Source organism: Rissa tridactyla, chromosome 4, assembly GCF_028500815.1.
Source record: "Rissa tridactyla isolate bRisTri1 chromosome 4, bRisTri1.patW.cur.20221130, whole genome shotgun sequence".
NCBI classification, from domain to species: domain Eukaryota; kingdom Metazoa; phylum Chordata; class Aves; order Charadriiformes; family Laridae; genus Rissa; species Rissa tridactyla.
This window is the reverse complement of record NC_071469.1, coordinates 43,695,980-43,716,270: the sequence shown is the minus strand read 5'-3', so window position 1 is coordinate 43,716,270 and position 20,291 is coordinate 43,695,980. Positions and strand designations below refer to the sequence as shown.

General features: G+C 39.2%; 1 protein-coding gene across 4 annotated transcripts in view; it reads right to left on the bottom strand.

Annotated features, from left to right (window-relative positions):
- TTBK2 (tau tubulin kinase 2) overlaps positions 1-19,985 on the bottom strand; it is a 106,347-nt gene extending 86,362 nt beyond the window's left edge. For 2 of the 4 annotated variants that reach the window (XM_054199210.1, XM_054199213.1), the window contains exons 1-2: positions 19,608-19,985; positions 19,094-19,174 (exon numbers count right to left, since the gene is read on the bottom strand). The gene's annotated coding sequence lies outside the window, so the exon portion shown is untranslated. Of the gene's footprint in view, positions 1-19,093; positions 19,275-19,607 lie in introns of those variants that run through there. The other 2 variants (XM_054199211.1, XM_054199212.1) reach the window with 2 other exon arrangements.
- Between the last annotated feature and the right edge of the window lie 306 nt (positions 19,986-20,291).

Genomic DNA, 20,291 nt, shown 5'->3' with positions numbered 1-20,291 from the left:
ACAAAAAATCAGCAGAGAAACTTCGCTGAGATGATCAGATAGATGACATGCGCATAGCAGAATGCTGTCTGCACTGACAGTGATCAAATGATCAAGAAGGCTGCCAGTGGCAGACAAGCAGCCCAGCTGACAGACCACAAGACTATACTCATTGTACTGTGCCCTGGCTGCAGCACCACGCATGAAGTGATCTGGACCTCACTAACAAAAGCTGAGAATTCCCTTGATATGTCAGTTGAGAAAGCACACCACAAAAACACGGTGAATAAGGCCTGACAGTTTGCTAAGCAGAACAGGAGAAAAACAGAGGAATAATCTCTTTTTAATCTGTAATGTCTAATCTCTTAGCATCTTTATCTTAAGGGCATGTAACTCTAAATCTGCAGCTGTATTGCGATGAAGAGAGGGCGCTGGCTGTGCACACACAGGTATTCCATCTCCTTAAATACCCGAAGACAGTAGCTCTCCTTTTTGCCAATATGCGAAATGAGGTCAGTAATTGCTGCACTAAGCAAGGTGACTCCAAAAAAGCCTATCTGACAGGAAGATGGAATCTGAGTGAGCCCATGCAGTGCAGGAGATCTACCAAACTCTGACAGGCTTTGGCCTCCTCAGAGAGGGGAATGCACAACCACCCTCCCACACAATGCAGCAATCCCTGAAAGAGTTACGGAGGAAAGACGCACCATCCCATTATGGTTTATGCAGGAGACTCTTCAGTATATTCAAGGAGGATTGTACTTTCCAGTAGTAGGTCAACAGCACTAGAAGTCAGGCACAAAAAGATGAAAAACCACAGAGACCCTGTGCTGACCCTCATGCCAAGACAAACTCAGCACTGATCTCAGCATCCCTAGGACCAGCGAGTAGGGGACAGCCATGTTAAGTGAGCCCTTATGAACTGCCAAATGACTTGAGAGGTGGGAAATGGCTCGGTGCTTGGCTATACTGAAGGAAAGTGGCACTAAGGCAGCTAAAATAAACACATAACAAGCTAGTGCCAACAGAACAGCATGAGTCATTACTTTATCCTCAGTCTGAGCTGGCTTCAGAGGGGCCCTCTACAGTGCCATGGAGCCTCTCTTGTTCCCAGGATATTCCACAATGATCTGATGGGCTCAGGCAACGTTGAATCTAGAAGCACATTCCAGAAAAACAAAGGAGATATGTAGCTCATCTAGGACTGCCTGACCAGTCTGCCCCTAAAACACATTCATGCTGGGAACTTCCAAGGTACCGGGGTGAGAGTCAACAGCATGACTTGGCCAGAGCATGAACTTTGTAGCTGTAGTTGAAGGTAGCTTCAAGCAACAGTGACTGAAACTTGAGCTCCTAACTGGAAGTCCTTCAAGGTTTGAAAAGGGAGACAGGTATTAAAAACTGAAACGGAACTTTGGCAAAGGCATTTAAAGTTGGGACAAATCCAAAAATATCAACTTAATTTGCAGCAGAAAAAAATTAGGTTAGACAGTAGAAAAGTAGATAGCATGGACAGCTAATCACAAGACCAGACAGGCTGCGTTAGATCAAAGATCCACCTAGCCCAGTCTCCTGTCTGACTACTGCCAGCAGCAGACGTCTAGGGAAGAATATAAGGACACAGAAAGCATATAATCACACTTTCCCAGAGTATTTTCTGAGGATATAGCGAGCTGGGACACAAAACACTTTGAGCCAAAGACAGTATTAAAGATTTTTCGTTCCCGAGTTCATCAGATCTTTTCTGAACCCAGGAAAGGTTTCAGCATCCATAACACTCTACTGCAAGTAAATCATAACTTGATTCCATGCTATGGGAAGAAGCACGTCCATTTCCAATTTATCTTCTGCTAGTTACAGTTGAAGTTCACTAAGTCTTGTACTGGAAGGTAGAGTTTACAGTTGCTCCCTGTCACCTCTTAGTCCTACACAGGGAATATGCTGCTAACTACATGCCCCTTCATTTATCTCTTCACCTATTTAGTTTTTCCACTATTTTGATCACCATCTGTTTTTTTCCAGTTCTACTACATCCCCTCTGAAACTTGGAAACCAGCATGGTTATTAGGCACTGACCTGCTATTTTAGAGAGAACCTGCAAGACCTCATTCTATAGAAGTAAGCTCATCACTGGGTAAATTTTAAAATTATTTTTCCCTCAACTAAGTGCTTTATGATAATTTTCATTTATCATTACCTCAGACAAAGTTGCAAGGTCTTTCTCCAGCTCTTCCCTGTCTTCATCTTTACCAATTTTAATACCCTTGTATCACCAGATCTCGTAACTTCAGTATTTGCATCTTTTCTAGATCATCTGTGAATACACACTACACCACAGAGCACTACACTTTTTAGGCTATCAAGCTCAACATTTACGTTTTAAATTCAGGTTCCATTAAAAAAAATATATATTTTTTATCCAAATTAATCACATATAGAAAACCTGACTCATGATCTTCCATCTGGATCATTAATGGCTCTGCTTTCAAATGTGGAATGGATTCCTTGGATATCTAAACACAATCCTTCTTCAAAAGATCATCATTCAGCATGTGACATAATTCAGGGTCACATTTTTCAGAGATACTGCCTGACTTGGTCTTGCAAACCAAGTAGCATCTCTAACATAGACCAAGTAGAAAGCAAAGCACAAAATACGTGTTAAGAAAGACTTGAAAAAGGTCAAAAGGAAGCCAACAGGAATGAACAGCAGGTAAAGAGAATTTCTAAGTAGAAAAAAGCAAGTAATAAAAGGTAAATTACAGCAAGTGCAAAAGCACAACAAGGACAAAGCAAAATAGACTGAGGAAGAAAAATAAAATACATTAAAACTAATAATAAATCTTTCTTCAGACAATGGGAATAGAAAGCTTACCAGAGAATAAGTAGGACCAATAAATGGTCAGGGTATAACAGGTGTATTCAAAGAATGTAAGACTGCAAGAGAGATGCTCAGTGATTTTTTGCATCTGTGTTGACAGTGGAAAAAAACCCCAAGAAAATACCCAGAAAGAAACACTTCTTTTTGAAACACATCAGAAAATTTGCCTTATACTGAAGTGACTGAAGAAAGGAATAGGGAATAAATAAAACAAAGTTAAAAAGTAATGTCACCAGTGTCAGATGATATTTAGCTGGATTTAAAAGAAATGTAAGAATTAAATAGCTGATCTATTTATGATTGTACATAACCTCTCGTTTATACCTGCACTGGCACATAAAAATTGCAGTGTGGTGACTATATTGCCAATTTTTAAAAAGAGTTACATAGGACATCCAATAAGCTTCAGGCCTGGAAATCCAATATTTGTACCCAGCAAATTAGTAGAAATTGTAATGAATTGATACTGAATGTTTGAATAAAAGTGATAAAAGTTGAGAAGATAACATGGTTTTGATAAAACAAACTGCCATCTTCCAAATCTCAGAGTTCTTAAGAGAGGCAGTCAGTCACATAGGTAAGAATGATCCAAATTAAGTCTATTTGAATTCCTAAAATGTATTTGGCAAAGTCTTTTTAAAAAAAGACAAACAGATACGGCATAAAAGGACAAGTCCTTTACAGAAAAAAATAACTGGCTAAAAGGCAGGAAACAGAGGACTAAACAGCCATTTCACCGTGGGAAGAGGCTACAAGTAGAGTTCTGCAAGAAGCAGAATATGATCCATGCAGTTTAAGGTTTTCATAGATAACCTGAAAAACAGGGTGAGAACTAAGGTAACAAAAGTTGGCTTACAATAACATGCAACTTGGTTTTTAAAAAGCAGAAATAAAGAAAAGATAAGGAACAACTGTGAGGAATTGCTGGGTGACTTTATGGTACTGCATAAGCAGGCAATAAAATACTAGATGAGATTCTGTGTAGATAAATGTAAAATTAAGTACATCAGAAAAATTATCCTAACTTCTCATTTAAGAATATGAGAAACTATTTGCAAAGAAGAATAAGGTCTTGGTACTATGATATACATTTACAAAAGATGATAACTCAATGCTAAATAGCAGTCACAAAAACCCCACAAAACCTCAAATGTTAGGAATTCAGACAAAGCAGATAACAACATGAAGATCATGTATATGTCCATGGTTCACTGATACCTTGAGTATTGTATGCAATTCTACTCCTTCCTATCTCTAACAAAATAAAAATAAAAAGGTTCAGAAATTGGAACAAGATCATCTGAGACACAGAATAATTCCCACGCAAATAAAGAATGAATGCCAATTTTTTAAAGACATGATGGGAAGTAGAGAGGGGTATTTGATAGAGGTCTACAAAATCACTAGGGGCACAGAGAGGTTGACTAGGAATCAACTATTCACGATCTCATTCAATAAATTCAATCAAGAGAGGTTAGCAGGAGCCAGGCTCAAAACAAACATGAGAAAGGAGTTGTTCATGAATTAGTAGCTAACCTCTGCATCTTCTTGCCAATGGATACCGTGAATGATAAAGGTTTTCAATGGTTCAAGAGGACACTTGACAACTATACGGAAAAGAAAACTATTACAGGTTACTGAAAATACATATTAAGCACATTCAGCTCAGGAAACCCCTTAATAGAAAATGGAAAAGTACTAGAGGAAGTATCAGGTATATTTTCTCTGTGACTATACTTTTCCTTAGGCACCCACTTGTGATCACTGTTGAATACAGACCTTTAGTCTGCTCCAGAATTTTATGTTCATACGTGTTTGGGAAGATGGAGAGAGGACAGAGAAATTCTGCTTCCTGTAACATCATAAATTCAAATGATCTGAATTGATGAGCTGCAATTTGAATTAAATTTTTGTGCATAATCTTTTGTCAGTTACTTAAAAGAAGCTCCAACCCTAAAACTGTTGAATAACTTACTGTTGTGGGAACGACAACCGAAAGTGAACCATTTCAACTCGGAATCACAGAATTTTTCAGAGTTGGAAGGGACCTCTAGAGATCATCTAGTCCAACTCCCCTGCTAAAGCAGGATTGCCTAGAGCACATTACTCAGGACTGCATCCAGGCGGGTCTAGAAAGTCGCCAGAGAAGGGGACTCCACAACCTCCCTGGGCAGCCTGTTCCAGTGCTCTGTCACCCTCACCGTAAAGAAGTTTTTTCTCATATTTGATCCGAGAAAACTCTTTTGCTGGCACTTCTGTGAAGCTGTTATTTGGGAAAAAAAAAAAAAACAAACATGTTATAAACCCTGGCATGCAAGAAACGCTTGAGATCTCCAAGTACAATTTGTGCCATTATTTCAACTTCTACTTGTCATGTGCTGTCCATTCTATTTTATGCTGGGTTTAGTTTCTAGTCTCAGTGTCTCTATATGTATTACTCTTCCCATCTATTGATATATTTCCTATTCCCTCCAGCACCAGGCTTCTCATTCAAAGGCAGGTTTTCCCATGGACACTAAAAACTAATACTAATCACTAGTATTATAAGCTTGACATCTACCTCTAACAAAGGTGCATCAAGCCACTCTGCAAACAGCAATGAAATTATGTTGATTTAATAACTTGCAGCTATAGTACAGGCCTGCTACTTTCAATGATCTTCTGCATTCACTAATCTTTTTTCACTTATGATTGAAGCAGAATACTCCTTTTTAAATTTAGTTTCATTACACAGAGCAAGCTTGTGATCCTGTCAACCACTAAAATCAGAAATATACTCCTCAGCTGAAGCATCAAAATCTATTACAGTATGTATTTTAAAAAATGCAGAATGATAACGCTTTTAAAAATGAGTTTCCATGTATCTTTTACAAAATGTTAACTTACATAAAGATGAAAGAAAAATGGCTTGGAGGACTCACAGTGTAGCTTGGGACTTGAAGCAATTTTAACTACGGCAGAGATCAAACCACTCATAGGGTATCAAATACATCTCAGTTTTGGTGACATTAATTCATTAGTGGTCATTATGTTTTAATGGTTATGACATTTATATTCTTAAGTATATATCAAAAAGTTTCTTATAATACTGCTTTTGCTAAAATCTTGTGTGGTAATAATGTAAAGTTTTAAATTATACCTACTGCTATAGAAAAAAAGTTAGACTATTCATAGAATATGCTATTATAGTTAAAGACTTTCAAACATTAAAATGTACAGTATTATCAAAACCACTTAACATCGTATCATCATATTCAAATGATATCACAGCTAATAATGCTACTTGAATTACATCAATTCTTTCAATCAATAAAAAAGCAGCAAAATCAGTTTAGACAGTATGTTTTAAATTTTTTCCTATTATGTTGCACTTGCAACTTATGCCACGTGACAGAGAGATTCTGATTCAAATTTTGGCAGCAGACTTTGTAGCTTTTTAAAACTTTTCTAAAACTGGAGATTCACTTCCCAAAACAGACTGGTACTACTGAGAGTCCATAGAAGTACATCACTTTTTTGCTAATTCTATTCTACCAACAGAAATATAGAAAAATATCCTCAGCTCTTGTAAACTTCAGAGTAGCCTGCCACAGGATCTCACGCATTCGGTCTGCTCAAGCGCAATATCCCTATGCTTCTCACTTTCCTCTCTTCCCTTTGGTCTTAACCCATTGTCTCATAACCACTGCAGCCAAGGCTGCCATCAGCCTTCACACGTGACCAGTTCTTCTTTATTCCTGAGTAACAGGTCCAGCAGTGCACTTCCCTTAGTAAATTCATCCGGCACATCAAAAACTCATCCTTAACAGTCCAGATGACACAATGAACTGGACTAAGGAACGTATCTCAGATAATACTAAACCTTTCAGAAAGGTTTAGCTTTAAGCTAGCTCCATTCCCTGATCTAAATCACTAAGTGACAACACAAATCCTTCCACCAGGAGAGAGGGTGAATGGGTAGAATTGCTTTCAAGGTGGCAGTGCTGGTTTAAAGTATGTACATGTGTATCTAAAGTAAAGCATAGCTGGTGTTAGCTTAGCTGGACATTACTACTGTCAATAATTTATTTTTCTCTCCTCCAGCCTAGCTAAAACCTTGCTTTATGCAATGCACTCTAACAAAATTTTTGTCCCAGAGACAGAAGTTATGCCAAAATACCATAAATTCAATTATTTAGAACCATCTTAACAACAAGAAAAACCTGTGGAATCTGCAAAAGAATTTTAATTCAAAAATACACTAAAAACATACAGGCTTAGACCTCTGTTAAATCATCATCAGATCACAATCGAGCTTTTTTTTTTTTTTTTTTTTTTTTTTTAAAAAAATGTCTCACATTCTGCTCACCCAGAGAATGATTTTTCTCAACAGGACTAAACATTCCTCACTCAATAGGGAGCTTTATGCATGCACAGAACTGAGCTAGAAGAATTTTAAAGCATGGCATGATTCAATAGTGGTGATCATGGATGGATGAACCTCCGCAGCTGTAAGGATTGTGGGTGACTTCCACACATTGGCCAGGTGGAAACAGCAAATTTGTTTTACCCATAAGCTCATACATTACTTATAATTTTTCCATTACTTTATCCTACAGCTGCCAAAAACATCACACCAAATACATCCTTGCCAACCCTAAAAAGACAATTCCATTATCTCTGCTGTTATCATGTTACCATGTGACTTTGTTACACAAGTTCAGTATGATAAAAAACAAACTATAGCTGATTGATCAAAGATATTGATTAGACAAGGGATGGTTTTTCCTCCCTGTATCTGGCTTCAGAAAAGACTTGGAAATGCCTCTAACCATTACACTCAAGTAATTCTATAGCTTGGATGCAGAGAACCAACACATTAATACATGTCTCCTAACCTCAAGGCTCTCTTTCTCTTAACAAAGCTGGTACAGGCACGCAGGGTCAGATTTTTAACCATGAAATTTCACAGAATGCCTTTGACCTCACTGACAGTCAGGTACAGCAATGCTACAGTTTGAATACAAAGAAAACTTTATTTTAAAAATCAGTTATTACCTCTGGCAGCAGCTACACATTTGACAGGGATTTTTATATAGGCAACAGGACAAAAATTTTAGGCTGCTAAAGGTGTGAGCACCAAGCGAAGCAAAAGTATAAAGAGCCACAACAACTGTGATTTTCATATCTATTTTACGTTACTTGAGAGAACATCAGATACTGTGTTCAATTTAGCCAAAATAATAATAATAATAAAAAAAAATCTCTCATGAACAGCCACAAACAATTGCTGTAAAACAACTGGGAAGACATATGACTCTTCTTCCACAAATAAGTTACAATGTACAACTGATGAAAAAGGAGACAAGAATTCCTATAATTCTGTTACCACTTGACAGGATATTCACACCTCTTAATGTTCTTTTCATTTTTCTAAATTGTTTTGGTTGGATAGTCCTCAACAAAAATTCATACGGAATCTCTGAATTTTAGCTAAATTCTAATCTTTGCTACCTTTCCCCACAGGAAACACATTAGAGAGGCAAATCCTGATTACATGCAATACCATGCAGGCTTTTTTGTTCAATTCTTACCACTGGATTAAGACTTTTTGTTCTCCTAATTACATTCAGCACATACACACCTTTTTTCGGTCTGGCACTACCTGCATGCAAGAAAGAATGATACAGAGATTTCTAAATCGTTTGCTAGAGAAGTGATCACACACTTTTGCTGACATAGATCTTCCTCCCCCAAGAGGACTAGGCTTTTACCACATCATCAAATATTTAAAGCCCTCCAACGTAGGGGGAAAAAAAACAGGGTAGAAATACCCTTTTTAATCCATCTGTTGGTCATTATCAGTTGTCAAGTCTGACAAAAGGACAACCTGTCCCTGGAAAGTCTGTTAGGCTGAGGTAGCTGGTGATGGGAACAGCAAGAGAAGAGATTTGAGTCTCAAGTGCATTTTCAGAAGTTTTACTTAAGTGTTGACACCTGCAGTATTGAAGTGTAAAAAGTGGTTTTAATTTGCTTCAATCCAGTAGCTAGCAATAAGAGTTCAATAACTACTAACAATTGTTGAGTAAGAATTTTAAAGCTGAGAAATCAAAAAGGATGAGAGAGACTTACATCTTACTTTTAAGGAAAAACACGTACCCCTGGATAGAGCAATCGTCATACTCTCAAAAAAGGAAAGAAGCTCAATCTATGAGGTAGAGATTACTTTTTTGTGTGTGTGAAATAAAATTGGCATGTGTATGGTGATACATATGAAATGAAGCAAATTTATCAAAACATGGCATGGGTTTAAAACAAAAAAAATCATAGAAATTATTTTCCATTGCCATGTTTAAGGACTATACAATCCAATTCACACACACAAAGCCTAACTAAATAAAAATAAACTAATCCTCCATTTTTGCCTTTTTTTTTTTTTTAATACATCTAGAGTTCTCTCCCTCAGGTTCTCTTACTTATCAATTCTGATTCTTTGCTGTAGCTTGTGCGGCATTGCTTCACGCTGCACAGAATAGCGATCATCTCAAGAAATTCAGGCTCTTGCCTGAGAGCCATGGAGTCCTCACAGCAGAAAGGGATCCAAACCTCTCATCAGAAAAGGCCTGAGGAAAAGGAATTAGATCAGAAAAGGGGAGAAGGAGGAAGATGCCAGGTGTTCAAAACAGCTTCTAGCACAGTAGCACTCCCTTGTCTTGCTTCTCTCCCTGTTCTTGTTACTACTTCCTAATAATTGCTAATGAGGCCACCAAAGCTTAGCAGATTCTGCTCTGCATCAAGACTCTGAGGTATACCTGCATCAAAGCAAAAATTAATGCAGGGAATCAATAATGTAGTATTCTTTATAATACTGCTATACTAACACACATTGTAATAAAGAATATTACATAACATACTTTTTAATTTACATACATATACACACCACACGTGATCTTACATTATATATACACATATATGATTACATTATTTACATATAAATTATGTGTACATTACATACACACTATTATATATTTTATGGGAACACAGAACTTTGTAGTTGTATCAATGAGGATTCGTGTCTTTAACCATAACTACTGACACAAAATGACAGCAAATTTGGCAATGTAGCTACATATAGATGCAAATGAATATGCCCTAATGCTTACTAAATGTAAGGTATTTGTAAAACTGAAATACTAAAACAAGGGGGTTTACGTTTAATAATAACTAAAAATGGGGCTATCACTAATCCTCTTTAAAGTACATAACAAAGAAAAGAGTGGTGTGGGGAAGAAGACAGAACACAGGAATTAGTGGGACATGGAGGAAAAAATAAAAAAAACACCTAATCTCTCCAATAAGCTTAAAGTTGGTTATAGATGTTACTGTTATTTTCCAGGTTCATCTTTGAAGGCTGTTTTATAGAACTCTCTTGAGGCCAGAGCTGAGATCACAAAACAGGTGTTTTGTGAAAATTATTAAACTACAGGCAGATTAATGTTTTTGCCCTTTATGTGCTGTCTGAAAGTTCACTGTGATGCACAGTGATTGCTAAGTTTTGCTTTGTAGTTAAACTTTATAAAAGTACATTGGAAAAGTTTATATCTCCTGCTCGAAGATGATATAGGTACACTTGGTGTCATTTGGATAACAAGGAACCTGCTTCTGACGGCAAACTTCGCGTGAACTGGGGCTGTTAAAAAGCCAGGAGCACTGGTTCTGGGAAAACTTCTTTTCTCCCGATATAGGCAGCAATTGCATAAAGATTTTCTGTGCGGCTCCCAGCATATAATGATACATGAAAACGAGATGTTACAGCCGCCTTTTTGTAACGAAGTAATTAACTCCTTGCCTGGCAAGCGCCGGCGGGTCAGCACCCTGGCCAGCTCAGCGGCACGGACCAGCGGCCCGCGGCCAGCGCAGCGCCCGGTCAGGGGCAGCCCGGCGGGCAGCAGTGACCGATGCACGGGTCACCCAGAAAGGGCAGAGACACCTCGCACGATAACGATGCATCTTCTAGTCCCACGATAACTACTAGTCGGATGCTGCTAAGTTGGACAGGTTGAGAAGAACGCATTTGAATAACTTGTATTTTAACAGGAATTTTCAAGGAGATTTCTGAGTTATCAATGCAGACTCCAACAGATCCCTGAAACATAGAAAACTCCAGAAGACAGTTAATGCTAATGTTTGGAAAGGACAAATACAATTACTTTGATAACTATGGGCCATCAGCTTGATATCAATTCTGGGCAAAACAGAGTATTTGAGTATTAAAGAATTACAGGAAGGCAATGTAATTACTGCCATTCAACTGAAGTTCCCCTTCTTGTCAAACTAACTTTTTACAATGCTGTTACAAGTTTGGCCTATAAAGATAATAGTATTATGGCACTTATACTTCTGTAAGACATCTACGTTTGTACCACGCAGCACAGCCTGTCCTTAAGAAACTAAAATGTCAGAAAATCAACAGATCACACATTAAATAATGGGTGCCAAAATATAACTGTAAGTTAACTGAACCAACTTGTCTCTAATTGGTCCCATAAGAATCAGCTCCTGACTTTATACTGAAACATTTTTTACTAGGAGAAAGAAAAAAAAAAAAAGATAAAGTTTGTAGTTGATACTGAGATCAGGTAGTGGTATAGAACAAACTGTAACAATTGTTTAATGGACTGCAATCAAACTACACATGTTCCAACTCGAGTAGAAGAAGACATTATACATCAAGGAGCAAAGAATAAATGAAAACATCACCTAACATGATGCTGATAATCAGTCACTTTTAACAAATGTATCTGCTGCAGTGTTAAGGCTATGACAACTACGGATGAGTAGGCAAATAAATACTAAGGGAGACTGTAATACCTCTCTATCTGCTCGTTTTAGGATTGCTGCTGGAATATTATATCCAGTTCTGGTGTTCACATTTCAATAACAGATTTTTTTATAAACAAAAAGGTGCAGAAAACCAAATTATTAAAGTACTGGAGAACACATATTAAGTGTCAAAATCATGAAATTCAATTCCTTCGGATTATCTAATAAAAATTGCTTTAGTCAAGAGATCTTACAAGAGATCTTCATTCTGAGGTATAAAATCACATGAGTAAAAGGTTAAACCTTTAGATTACTTTGAAATAAATAAAAACCTCCAAGGTCTCTAATTGCCGTGAATAAAGATATTCTACTATTAGAATACTTCATGAATTATTTCAGTGGATTTCTCATTACTGACAATTCTTAAAAGACAACAGAAGGATTTTTCTAAATTATATGCTCTTATTCGACTGCTGTAAGCACTGCTAGTAATTATTGTTAGTAATTCAGAGAAGTCCTAGGGAAGCTGGTGTTATGCATGACGTTAGCCTCAATAACCACAACAGCTCCCTTGGTCTTAAAGCAGTCAGGCTGAGATAAGTGATGAGTTTTTTATCTTTGAAAATTAACTATAAAAGTATACTTCATTATGAAAATATCATTATCCTAAGAACATTTAGTATGCTGAGACTGTCCTAAGTCCACAAAAGTACTTTTCAGCTGTCCACGGATAAGTTGAAAACTTAAGGCATGGCAGAATGATGAGGCATAAGAATCAGTTTATGTATTATCAACATGGGGATCAAGAGACTCTCAAAAGTTATTTGAATTTCTTACCCATCAGAAGAGATAACAGTGCAAGCTCAGATTTTAACTATTCGCCAAACAAACACAAAACTATTCCTAAGAACACAACAGCAAAGTTTCCCAAAAACCATCACAGACTTTCATTTAATTCTTACTTTAAAAATATAAAGTATTACCTGTTTTAAGAAACACTGGCTGTGCGTAAAGACAGACAGACATTCAATACCAAATCTCTCAGAATTAAAGCTCGGGCTTTAAAAACAATCCTGCTTGTATTATTGACCTATAACCTGCCAAATTTGTATATTTTGAATGTTTAAACACTCAATCTATACAAATAAAACGTCTAAAACTAGAAGAAGTTTTACTTCAGATTGACTGAGTGCACATCTAATTTTGTAGATATGAAAACAGTAATACATGACAACATAATGGCAAAAGTGTAATGACCCTAAAATAACAACAGTATTCTACAGGTTCTTGAATTTACTTATAAGAAATACAATTCTATTAACGCAAGGTTTAAGGTTGTTTTTTTGGTTTTGGTTTGTTGGTTGGTTTTTTAATACAACAGTCATTAAATTTGCTTTAGGGCTATTCAATTCTAAAATGCAGTGAAATACTGCTTCATTTTGAAATTATTATTTAAACAAAACTGAATTTCTACTCTGTAAGAGAACACGGTGGATACGCAATCATATGGCAAGCAGGGTTATGAGATTTCTACTGAGAAACAGGAAACATACAATGATATGGGTGAAATCTGTGTACATTTTTTTTTATTAATTCTAGGAGCTAGATAGTAATAATACAGGTAATAAATAAGAATATAGTTATTACTACTCTTAAGACCAAGATTCCGCTTTTACCACTTTCAGAGCAAGGAATATAAGAGTACATTATAATATGTCAACACCAAATATGAGCAATATCTACTGCAAGGCTACTCATATGGCAGGCCCTGGTCCTGATTCAGACCATAAATCAATTCTGTCTGAACCTTTACTCCAGGAAAGAAAACTACTTTAAGGATGCCATTACACGTCGATGCAGGTCCTCATAATAGAATTGATGTATTACCTACCAACTCCAACAAGCCAGCCAAAGTACAGCTGCTCTCTGATTGCAGAGGGAGGTCAAGGGAAAATTGACTCATCAAGGAAAGGTTAGTCCAGTCTTTGGAGATATGTACAGAAGCACGGCCATGTGACTGAGGTATCCTAGGCTCAAAACTAATGAAATACATAAAAACAATACGGACAACAGGGAGAAACATCCAGCCTGAACTTAGCATCTAGTCCAAATTTCCTTATCAACAGGGAACGGAGCGTAACATCGCCTCAAAGCAGCCTTTCAGATAAAATGTTCCTCTTCCTCTCGCCTCCTCACCAAGTTGACAATAAGCAGAAAAACCTATCAGCTGAGCACCCACGCTACAGTAATAGAAAGAATCTGGTTATGACTACTACCTCAGCTAGACATTCAGGGTGAAGTTGCACATAACAACAATGACCTAGCAAGAGTTATAAACCTATCTCAGAAAAAAAAAAAACCAAAACTATAAATAACTCCCTTGCAAGAAACAATCATTCTCTATCAAGTTAGCAAATTGAGTCAGCACAGCTCAGAGATCAGTGGGCACTAGAAAAGGCACAGGCAGAGGACCTCATCTTCCACTTACAAACAGCAGCCAGCTGTTAGACTGGTTCAACAATAATGTGCAATTTCATCCACAGGAGCTAACACATGGAAATTATGATTATTATGTATGTATATCTATAAATAAATGACAACCAGTACCAGTCAATAATGGAGTTTCTTTCCTGCATGCATTTGCTTTACTGGGGGAGGCTCACAACTCGCTCCTCAGCTTCAGCATCAATTTCTTAGTTCTTGCCTAGTCAAGACAAGAACTGCCTGGGTTAGCTAGCGCATTTCTCCCACAAGACCAATACATACTTTCTTCACACTGATCTATTTTGTGATTCTTTCATGATTTTTCTCTGTTCAGACAAATTGTTCAACAGGTTTCCCCACTGGAAACACCAGCTTGCTCAAACCTGTAAAACTATAATGTGACCCAAATCATCATGATTATCACAATAATCCCTAAAGCTTGACAAAACAGCAGATAAACTTTACGCAGTAAAAGAATTGTGATCCAATATCAATTCCCCTCCTACAGCTCTCAGAGTATGCCATGCCAATTTTTTCTAGGCTGACTCTACTTAGGGAATTGTACTTTGATTTTATAGACTACTGGAAATGGAAAAATCAAAGTGTCACATATGAAGGCAGGGCATTCAATGAAACTCAAGGAGTAGCACAGTCATTCCTCATCTAATACAATTTCAATCATTTGATATTGCCCTTTCTGGATCTATTTAACTCAGGATGCTGACAAATGGAAAGACAGGAAAATAATGAATTATTTCAAGACAGTAAATAAGTCATCATAGCATTATTTAAAACAAAATAACAATACAAATACATTCTAAAAAGTCACCAGTTTGATGCTGAAAAGCAGCATGCTATATTTATAGGTCACACACCACACACCCCCCCTCATTTGTGGAGGTTTGTTTTTTTTTTTTTTAAATACTTCAACACTGTGAAGCTAAACAGGCATACTTAATTTGCTCAGAAGCTGCACTGCTCGCCAAGAGTGACATTTGAAGCATTACTATAGCAGTAAACTTAGCAGCTGCAACAAGACACATCCTGCTGATACACCACGCAACAAAGCAATCTCATTCTTACCACATTGCTGAAGAACATTGTACCAAGTAACTGTTGCTAAAGCCCTCACTAAACCTTAATACCCCGAGAGACTGCATGACAGATACAACAAACATGATCTGAGAATTATCTGGGAAGTGATAGAGAGCAGAATGAACCCCTTTTTTCAGAATCAATAAGCAGTTGCTGACTGAAGACAATTTCCAAGTACTGAAAAGACGCAAACTCTTAAAGGCAAGAGTTTTCCTAACTGCAGATGAGTCCAGGGGAGGAAGGCCATTAACACAGGATACAATTTTTGTGTAACTTCAGTTGTGAGAGAAGTGCACCAAAAACATAATAAAATTATTTCAATTTAAACAGACCAGGAAGACACCAACCTTGGTCCTTTCAGTTTCCCCCATGTTAGCTCCAGATTATTGCTGCAACAAGCAACAAATCCCTTTGTAATGTCCAGATATAAAAAATGGCCTCATATTAAAAATACTTCACACCTTTTACAAGCTCTCAATGCAAGTTCAGCATATTTTACCCTTTCTTTATGCATTCAACAGCTTTGTATTGGAAAAAATTACTTCCCTCGTCAACGGTGAGCTGGTAAACTTCACTCGTGAAAACCCAGCCAGCTTTCAACTCTTCCAACTACTCAGAAGCTTCTCCCGCACTCAAATGCAAGGCTAAGCAACATACATGCATTTCTCTGAAAGGAAGAATTACCGGATGGAGTTCCTCAACGGTGCAAATAACCTAATTCTCAATAATTGATTAATCTCTTCAAAGACAAAGCAACAGCATGAAATAGCATTTGAGCAATGCTTTTCATCACAGAATTGTTCGCAGCTGTACAGCACAAGAACCACAGAAAAACATGCCTGAACATAACAATGAACATATTTTTGAATTCTTAACAAGATACAGTTTTGTTAAAAATGCTAAAGACTTCTTCAGTTTCACAGTTTGACCCCCTTTTCCTCCATCCTGTCAAATTCAATCTTTCCCTTCTCCCCAAAAAAATCCTCACGGTTTTCAAAGATTTGTCTCCACTAATTGAAACAGAAGTTTGAAGAATAAGTTAGTGAAAGTTATGTCTTGCACAACATCTCAAAAATGGGAAAAAGATACTCAACCAGATCAAGAAGTGAAGCATTAAAAGTTCAGATTTTATTGTTTGAATTTTCCACTACTTAGGTTTCAAGATTAGTGACCTGCAAGCTAATTAAAAAAAAAAAAAAACAAAAAACCTATAAATTTAAACTGGCAACTCAATTTCATAAGCATCTTTAAAAAAAAAATCTGAGTTATCAGATTCCCTCAAAAGCACACTACTTGACAACTAGCACAGAAGGTGAAATAAAAAGTATATTAAAAACGAATCCAATTCTAAAATTTTAATACATGAAATAAAGTTGTAAAAGATTGAATATTTTCAAAGACGTAATTTTGAAAGACCATACAAGATACAGTTACTAAAAGCCACGTTATATAGTATCCAGTGTTTCCAACAAAGAGAGGGAAGTTAACTTTTATTCAACCACTGTGTGACACAGAATTCAGTACAACAATTAAAGCACCCTTATTAGTGCATGCAAAGCAGAAAAATGAAACTGCTCCATTTAGCTGTGCTGTATCATCCAACTGAAATAATTTTAATTTCCTCTTCTTAAAGTTAACATGTTTAATTCCTATTTAAGTAGCGTAAACTGTTAAACAAAAGAAAAACAAATAAAAGATTAACCATTTAAACAGATATCCTTCATCCCAATCATGGACAAGAAATTGAGTTGATAAGTAATTTTTAAAAACAGCACGATCTGTAGCTCTTGGATTCCTTAATGTACACCTTGCATTTAGTTAATTTTGCCTGTTTTAATTCTTGCCCATCATACTTTAACAATTGGCCCATCTGACTGATCTGCTAGATCCATGGTGCAACACACTGCCGTGTGAGGCCAACCAAATGAAGCTCGGGTTTCTCTGCCATGAAGAGAGTGTCCTTTAACAATCAGAATGAGGGAGGAAGGACAGTGGCTGGTCCACATACAACAACGCATCCCTGTGAGACCACTACGAATCCTGGTGTCTTGCACTGAGAAGGCAGCTGTTTGTCCTCCCCTCTAGCCAAACACAAAGGCTTTGTGTAGTACTTCCCCACAGCAGGGGAAAGAGACAACACAACACACAGCAATACACAGAAACTGTCAATCTCCTGTTGTAGAGTATCAATTCATTCCCACTAGATAAACAAGTCTTAGCTAACACAGAAAATACAGCAGTATATTAATATACCATATAGTGCAACTTCACACGCTAAGCAAATGTTTAACCTTCTGTACACGTGCATCTACAACTGGTAGAAGCTGATCGTTTAGAAATCAGTTTCAATCAGGGAAAACTCTACTCATCTCTCTCTTTTGTCATAGTCAAAAATCTTTCCTGATTTAATCAGTCACATCAGAAAAACCTCTCTGGAATTTGCGATGCTAGAGGTAACAGAGCCTGCAGCACGCAGCAGCAGTACAGTGACTACGCTACACATAACCAACATCACGATATTCCAGTCACTCAATTTGCTCTTCTCATTCTAACCCCATCATTTCCAAAATAGGAAGTTTAAAAAGATACTGAACTTCAAGAGCATAATGGTACACTAGAAACATATCAGAGAAGAACAAAGTATTTATCAGAGATAATCGATTCCATCTTCACATTTTTTAAACTATGATACCTTGATGCATTATTTTCAAAATAACTTTTGACCAATGAATACTACTGCAGTCAAACTTTCCTACATACAATTTTTTGACAAGCCAAACAAATGTTAATACGCATACTTATGGTTTAACAAGTAATGAAGTTTTAATACTTTGTTAAATGTAATGTGCACTGTAAAACAAAGGAATCATCATCAATAAAGTATTCTGTGCAATTTAACACAGAATAAAATAGTTAGATATCTTTTTACCATGAGTTCACATCATTAAGACCCCCAAAAAAAATCCAAAATCAAACAAGAGCAGCAAAATAAACTCTAATCTTTTGATTTCACAGATAAAAACAGCTAAAATGAACCTACAAGCATAGCACATGTTCAACAGAGGCATAGCATTAACTATGCAGAATATATAAAAATTCTACTTGTTTTTTCTAGAACCACAACATGGAAACTAATCTCTCACTTTAAGTCTAACGCCATTTTAAAATAAATAGATTATGTTTTATTTTAGGGCTCTCAACCTTCCTGTCAAACTACTAATTCTGAACATTTCAACTGGTTCTGCCTATACAGTCTAACTAAGAAAGTCATTACAGCCTATTTTATAACTCATTTTCTATAGTCCTTTCCAGCTTAACTATAAATACAGTAGAAGGTTCTCAAAAGGCTGTGCTATAGGCAGGGGTCTTTCCTTTGTGTCCATCTCCTGCCCCACCCCCAGGATTAGTATTATTAATACCTGCAAATCTATCCCCGTTCACACTACCAGTTGTTCCAACTACTCCGGCTCACACCAGAGGTTAGAAACCTTGTACCGATCTTTGTCCTCTCGTTGCTTTGCCTCTAGAGTGACAACAGAAGTACAAGGATGCAGTTGCAGCTCCGGAGAACGTTTGGAGACTTAGGAATGAGATATTTTCCTATTTCCTTTGTTTTCTTAAAAGCTAAAAGTATGTATAATAATGTTTTTTAAATTTCTTCCACATGCAGTGTATACGCTTACTACTATCACTGTAGCGAGTGCATCTGCGGCCTAGCCAGGCATATCTGTATTCATATATTGATGCAACTGCTGTTAATGGCTCCGGCACTTAAAGCGCTAGACGAGACAGCCCGATTCCCCATCCAGCCTTGCCCACATACGCAACCGCTACACACACGCCACGGTTATCAACTGGAAATATAGATGCAGCTATTTTAAAACAGGGACGTTTCGCCGTCAGAACACGTAAATATCTGTACTGTTTGCCTTCCTGCAGCAAGTGGGAGGGACAAAAAAAAAAATAAATAAATCTGGTGCCTATAAATTTGAATTCTCCGTAGAGGCCGGGCGGGCGATGACTGCTGCTGGAGCCCGACAGACCTGCTGACCTTAACTCCACAGACAGGATCGCCCCGTCCCGCCCGCGCACCCCCCGCCGCAATGAGCCCCCCTCGGGGCGCGCCGCGGCCGCCCCGAAGCTCCCGCGCCCGGCAAACTCCCTCTCCCGCGGGCAGAGGAACCGCGACGCGGCTCCCACGCATCAACCGCTGGGGCCGGGCCGGCGGCGGGGGCTCGCCCACCGGAGCCCGAGGGCCGGGCCGCGCCCCGCTGAGGCGGCCGGAGCGGCCCCCCGGGGGCACCTCTGCCCGGCGGGCGCGCAGGGGTAATGGCGAGGGCCGCCGCGCAGCGCCGCGTCTCCTCACCTGGAACGGGGCCGAGGCGGCGGCGGCGAGTCCCTGCGAAGCCCGGCGCCCCCGGCCGCCGCGGGGGATGGCCTGCGCGGCGCCTGGCGGGGGTCGGCTAGAGCGGCTCCCCCCGGCCCAGCCTCCGGCCCAGCCTCCGCCCCATGGTGTGCGGTGCGGTCTCTATGGCGACTGCAGTGCCGGGACGGCGCCGGCCCGCCCGCGGGGAGGGATAACGGCTGCGCGCAGCGCGGAAAGGCGCTCAGAGGGTTACGGAGGGGCCAGCGGCCCTCCCCGATGGCCTTAACGCCGTCACAGCCGGGGCCGCCACCACCGCGGCCGCCGCCATCCCTGCGGCAGTCCCGGCCGGCGCCCGGCCGCGGTCGCCCCGCGCCGCCTCCCCCCCTCTCGCCCTTCCTCAGACGCGGCGCCACGGAGACGGCCGTCCTTCGGGGCACCGCCCGCCTCCCGAGCACAGCGGTGATTGGGCAGCCGCGGAGATTCCTGCCGGGCGATTGGTCGTCAGCCCGATCAATCAGGATACCGGAGGCGGGCGCAGCTGGCAGCGGCGCTGTGTGCGGGGTTGGTTGAGACCCGGCGAGCCCCGCTACCGGCCGCGGCCGCCCCCGCGCAGCCTCGGGGCCGAGGTGCCCGCTGGGCGCTGTAGTCCCCCGCCGTGGCGAGCCGTTTCCCGCCGGGGCTCCG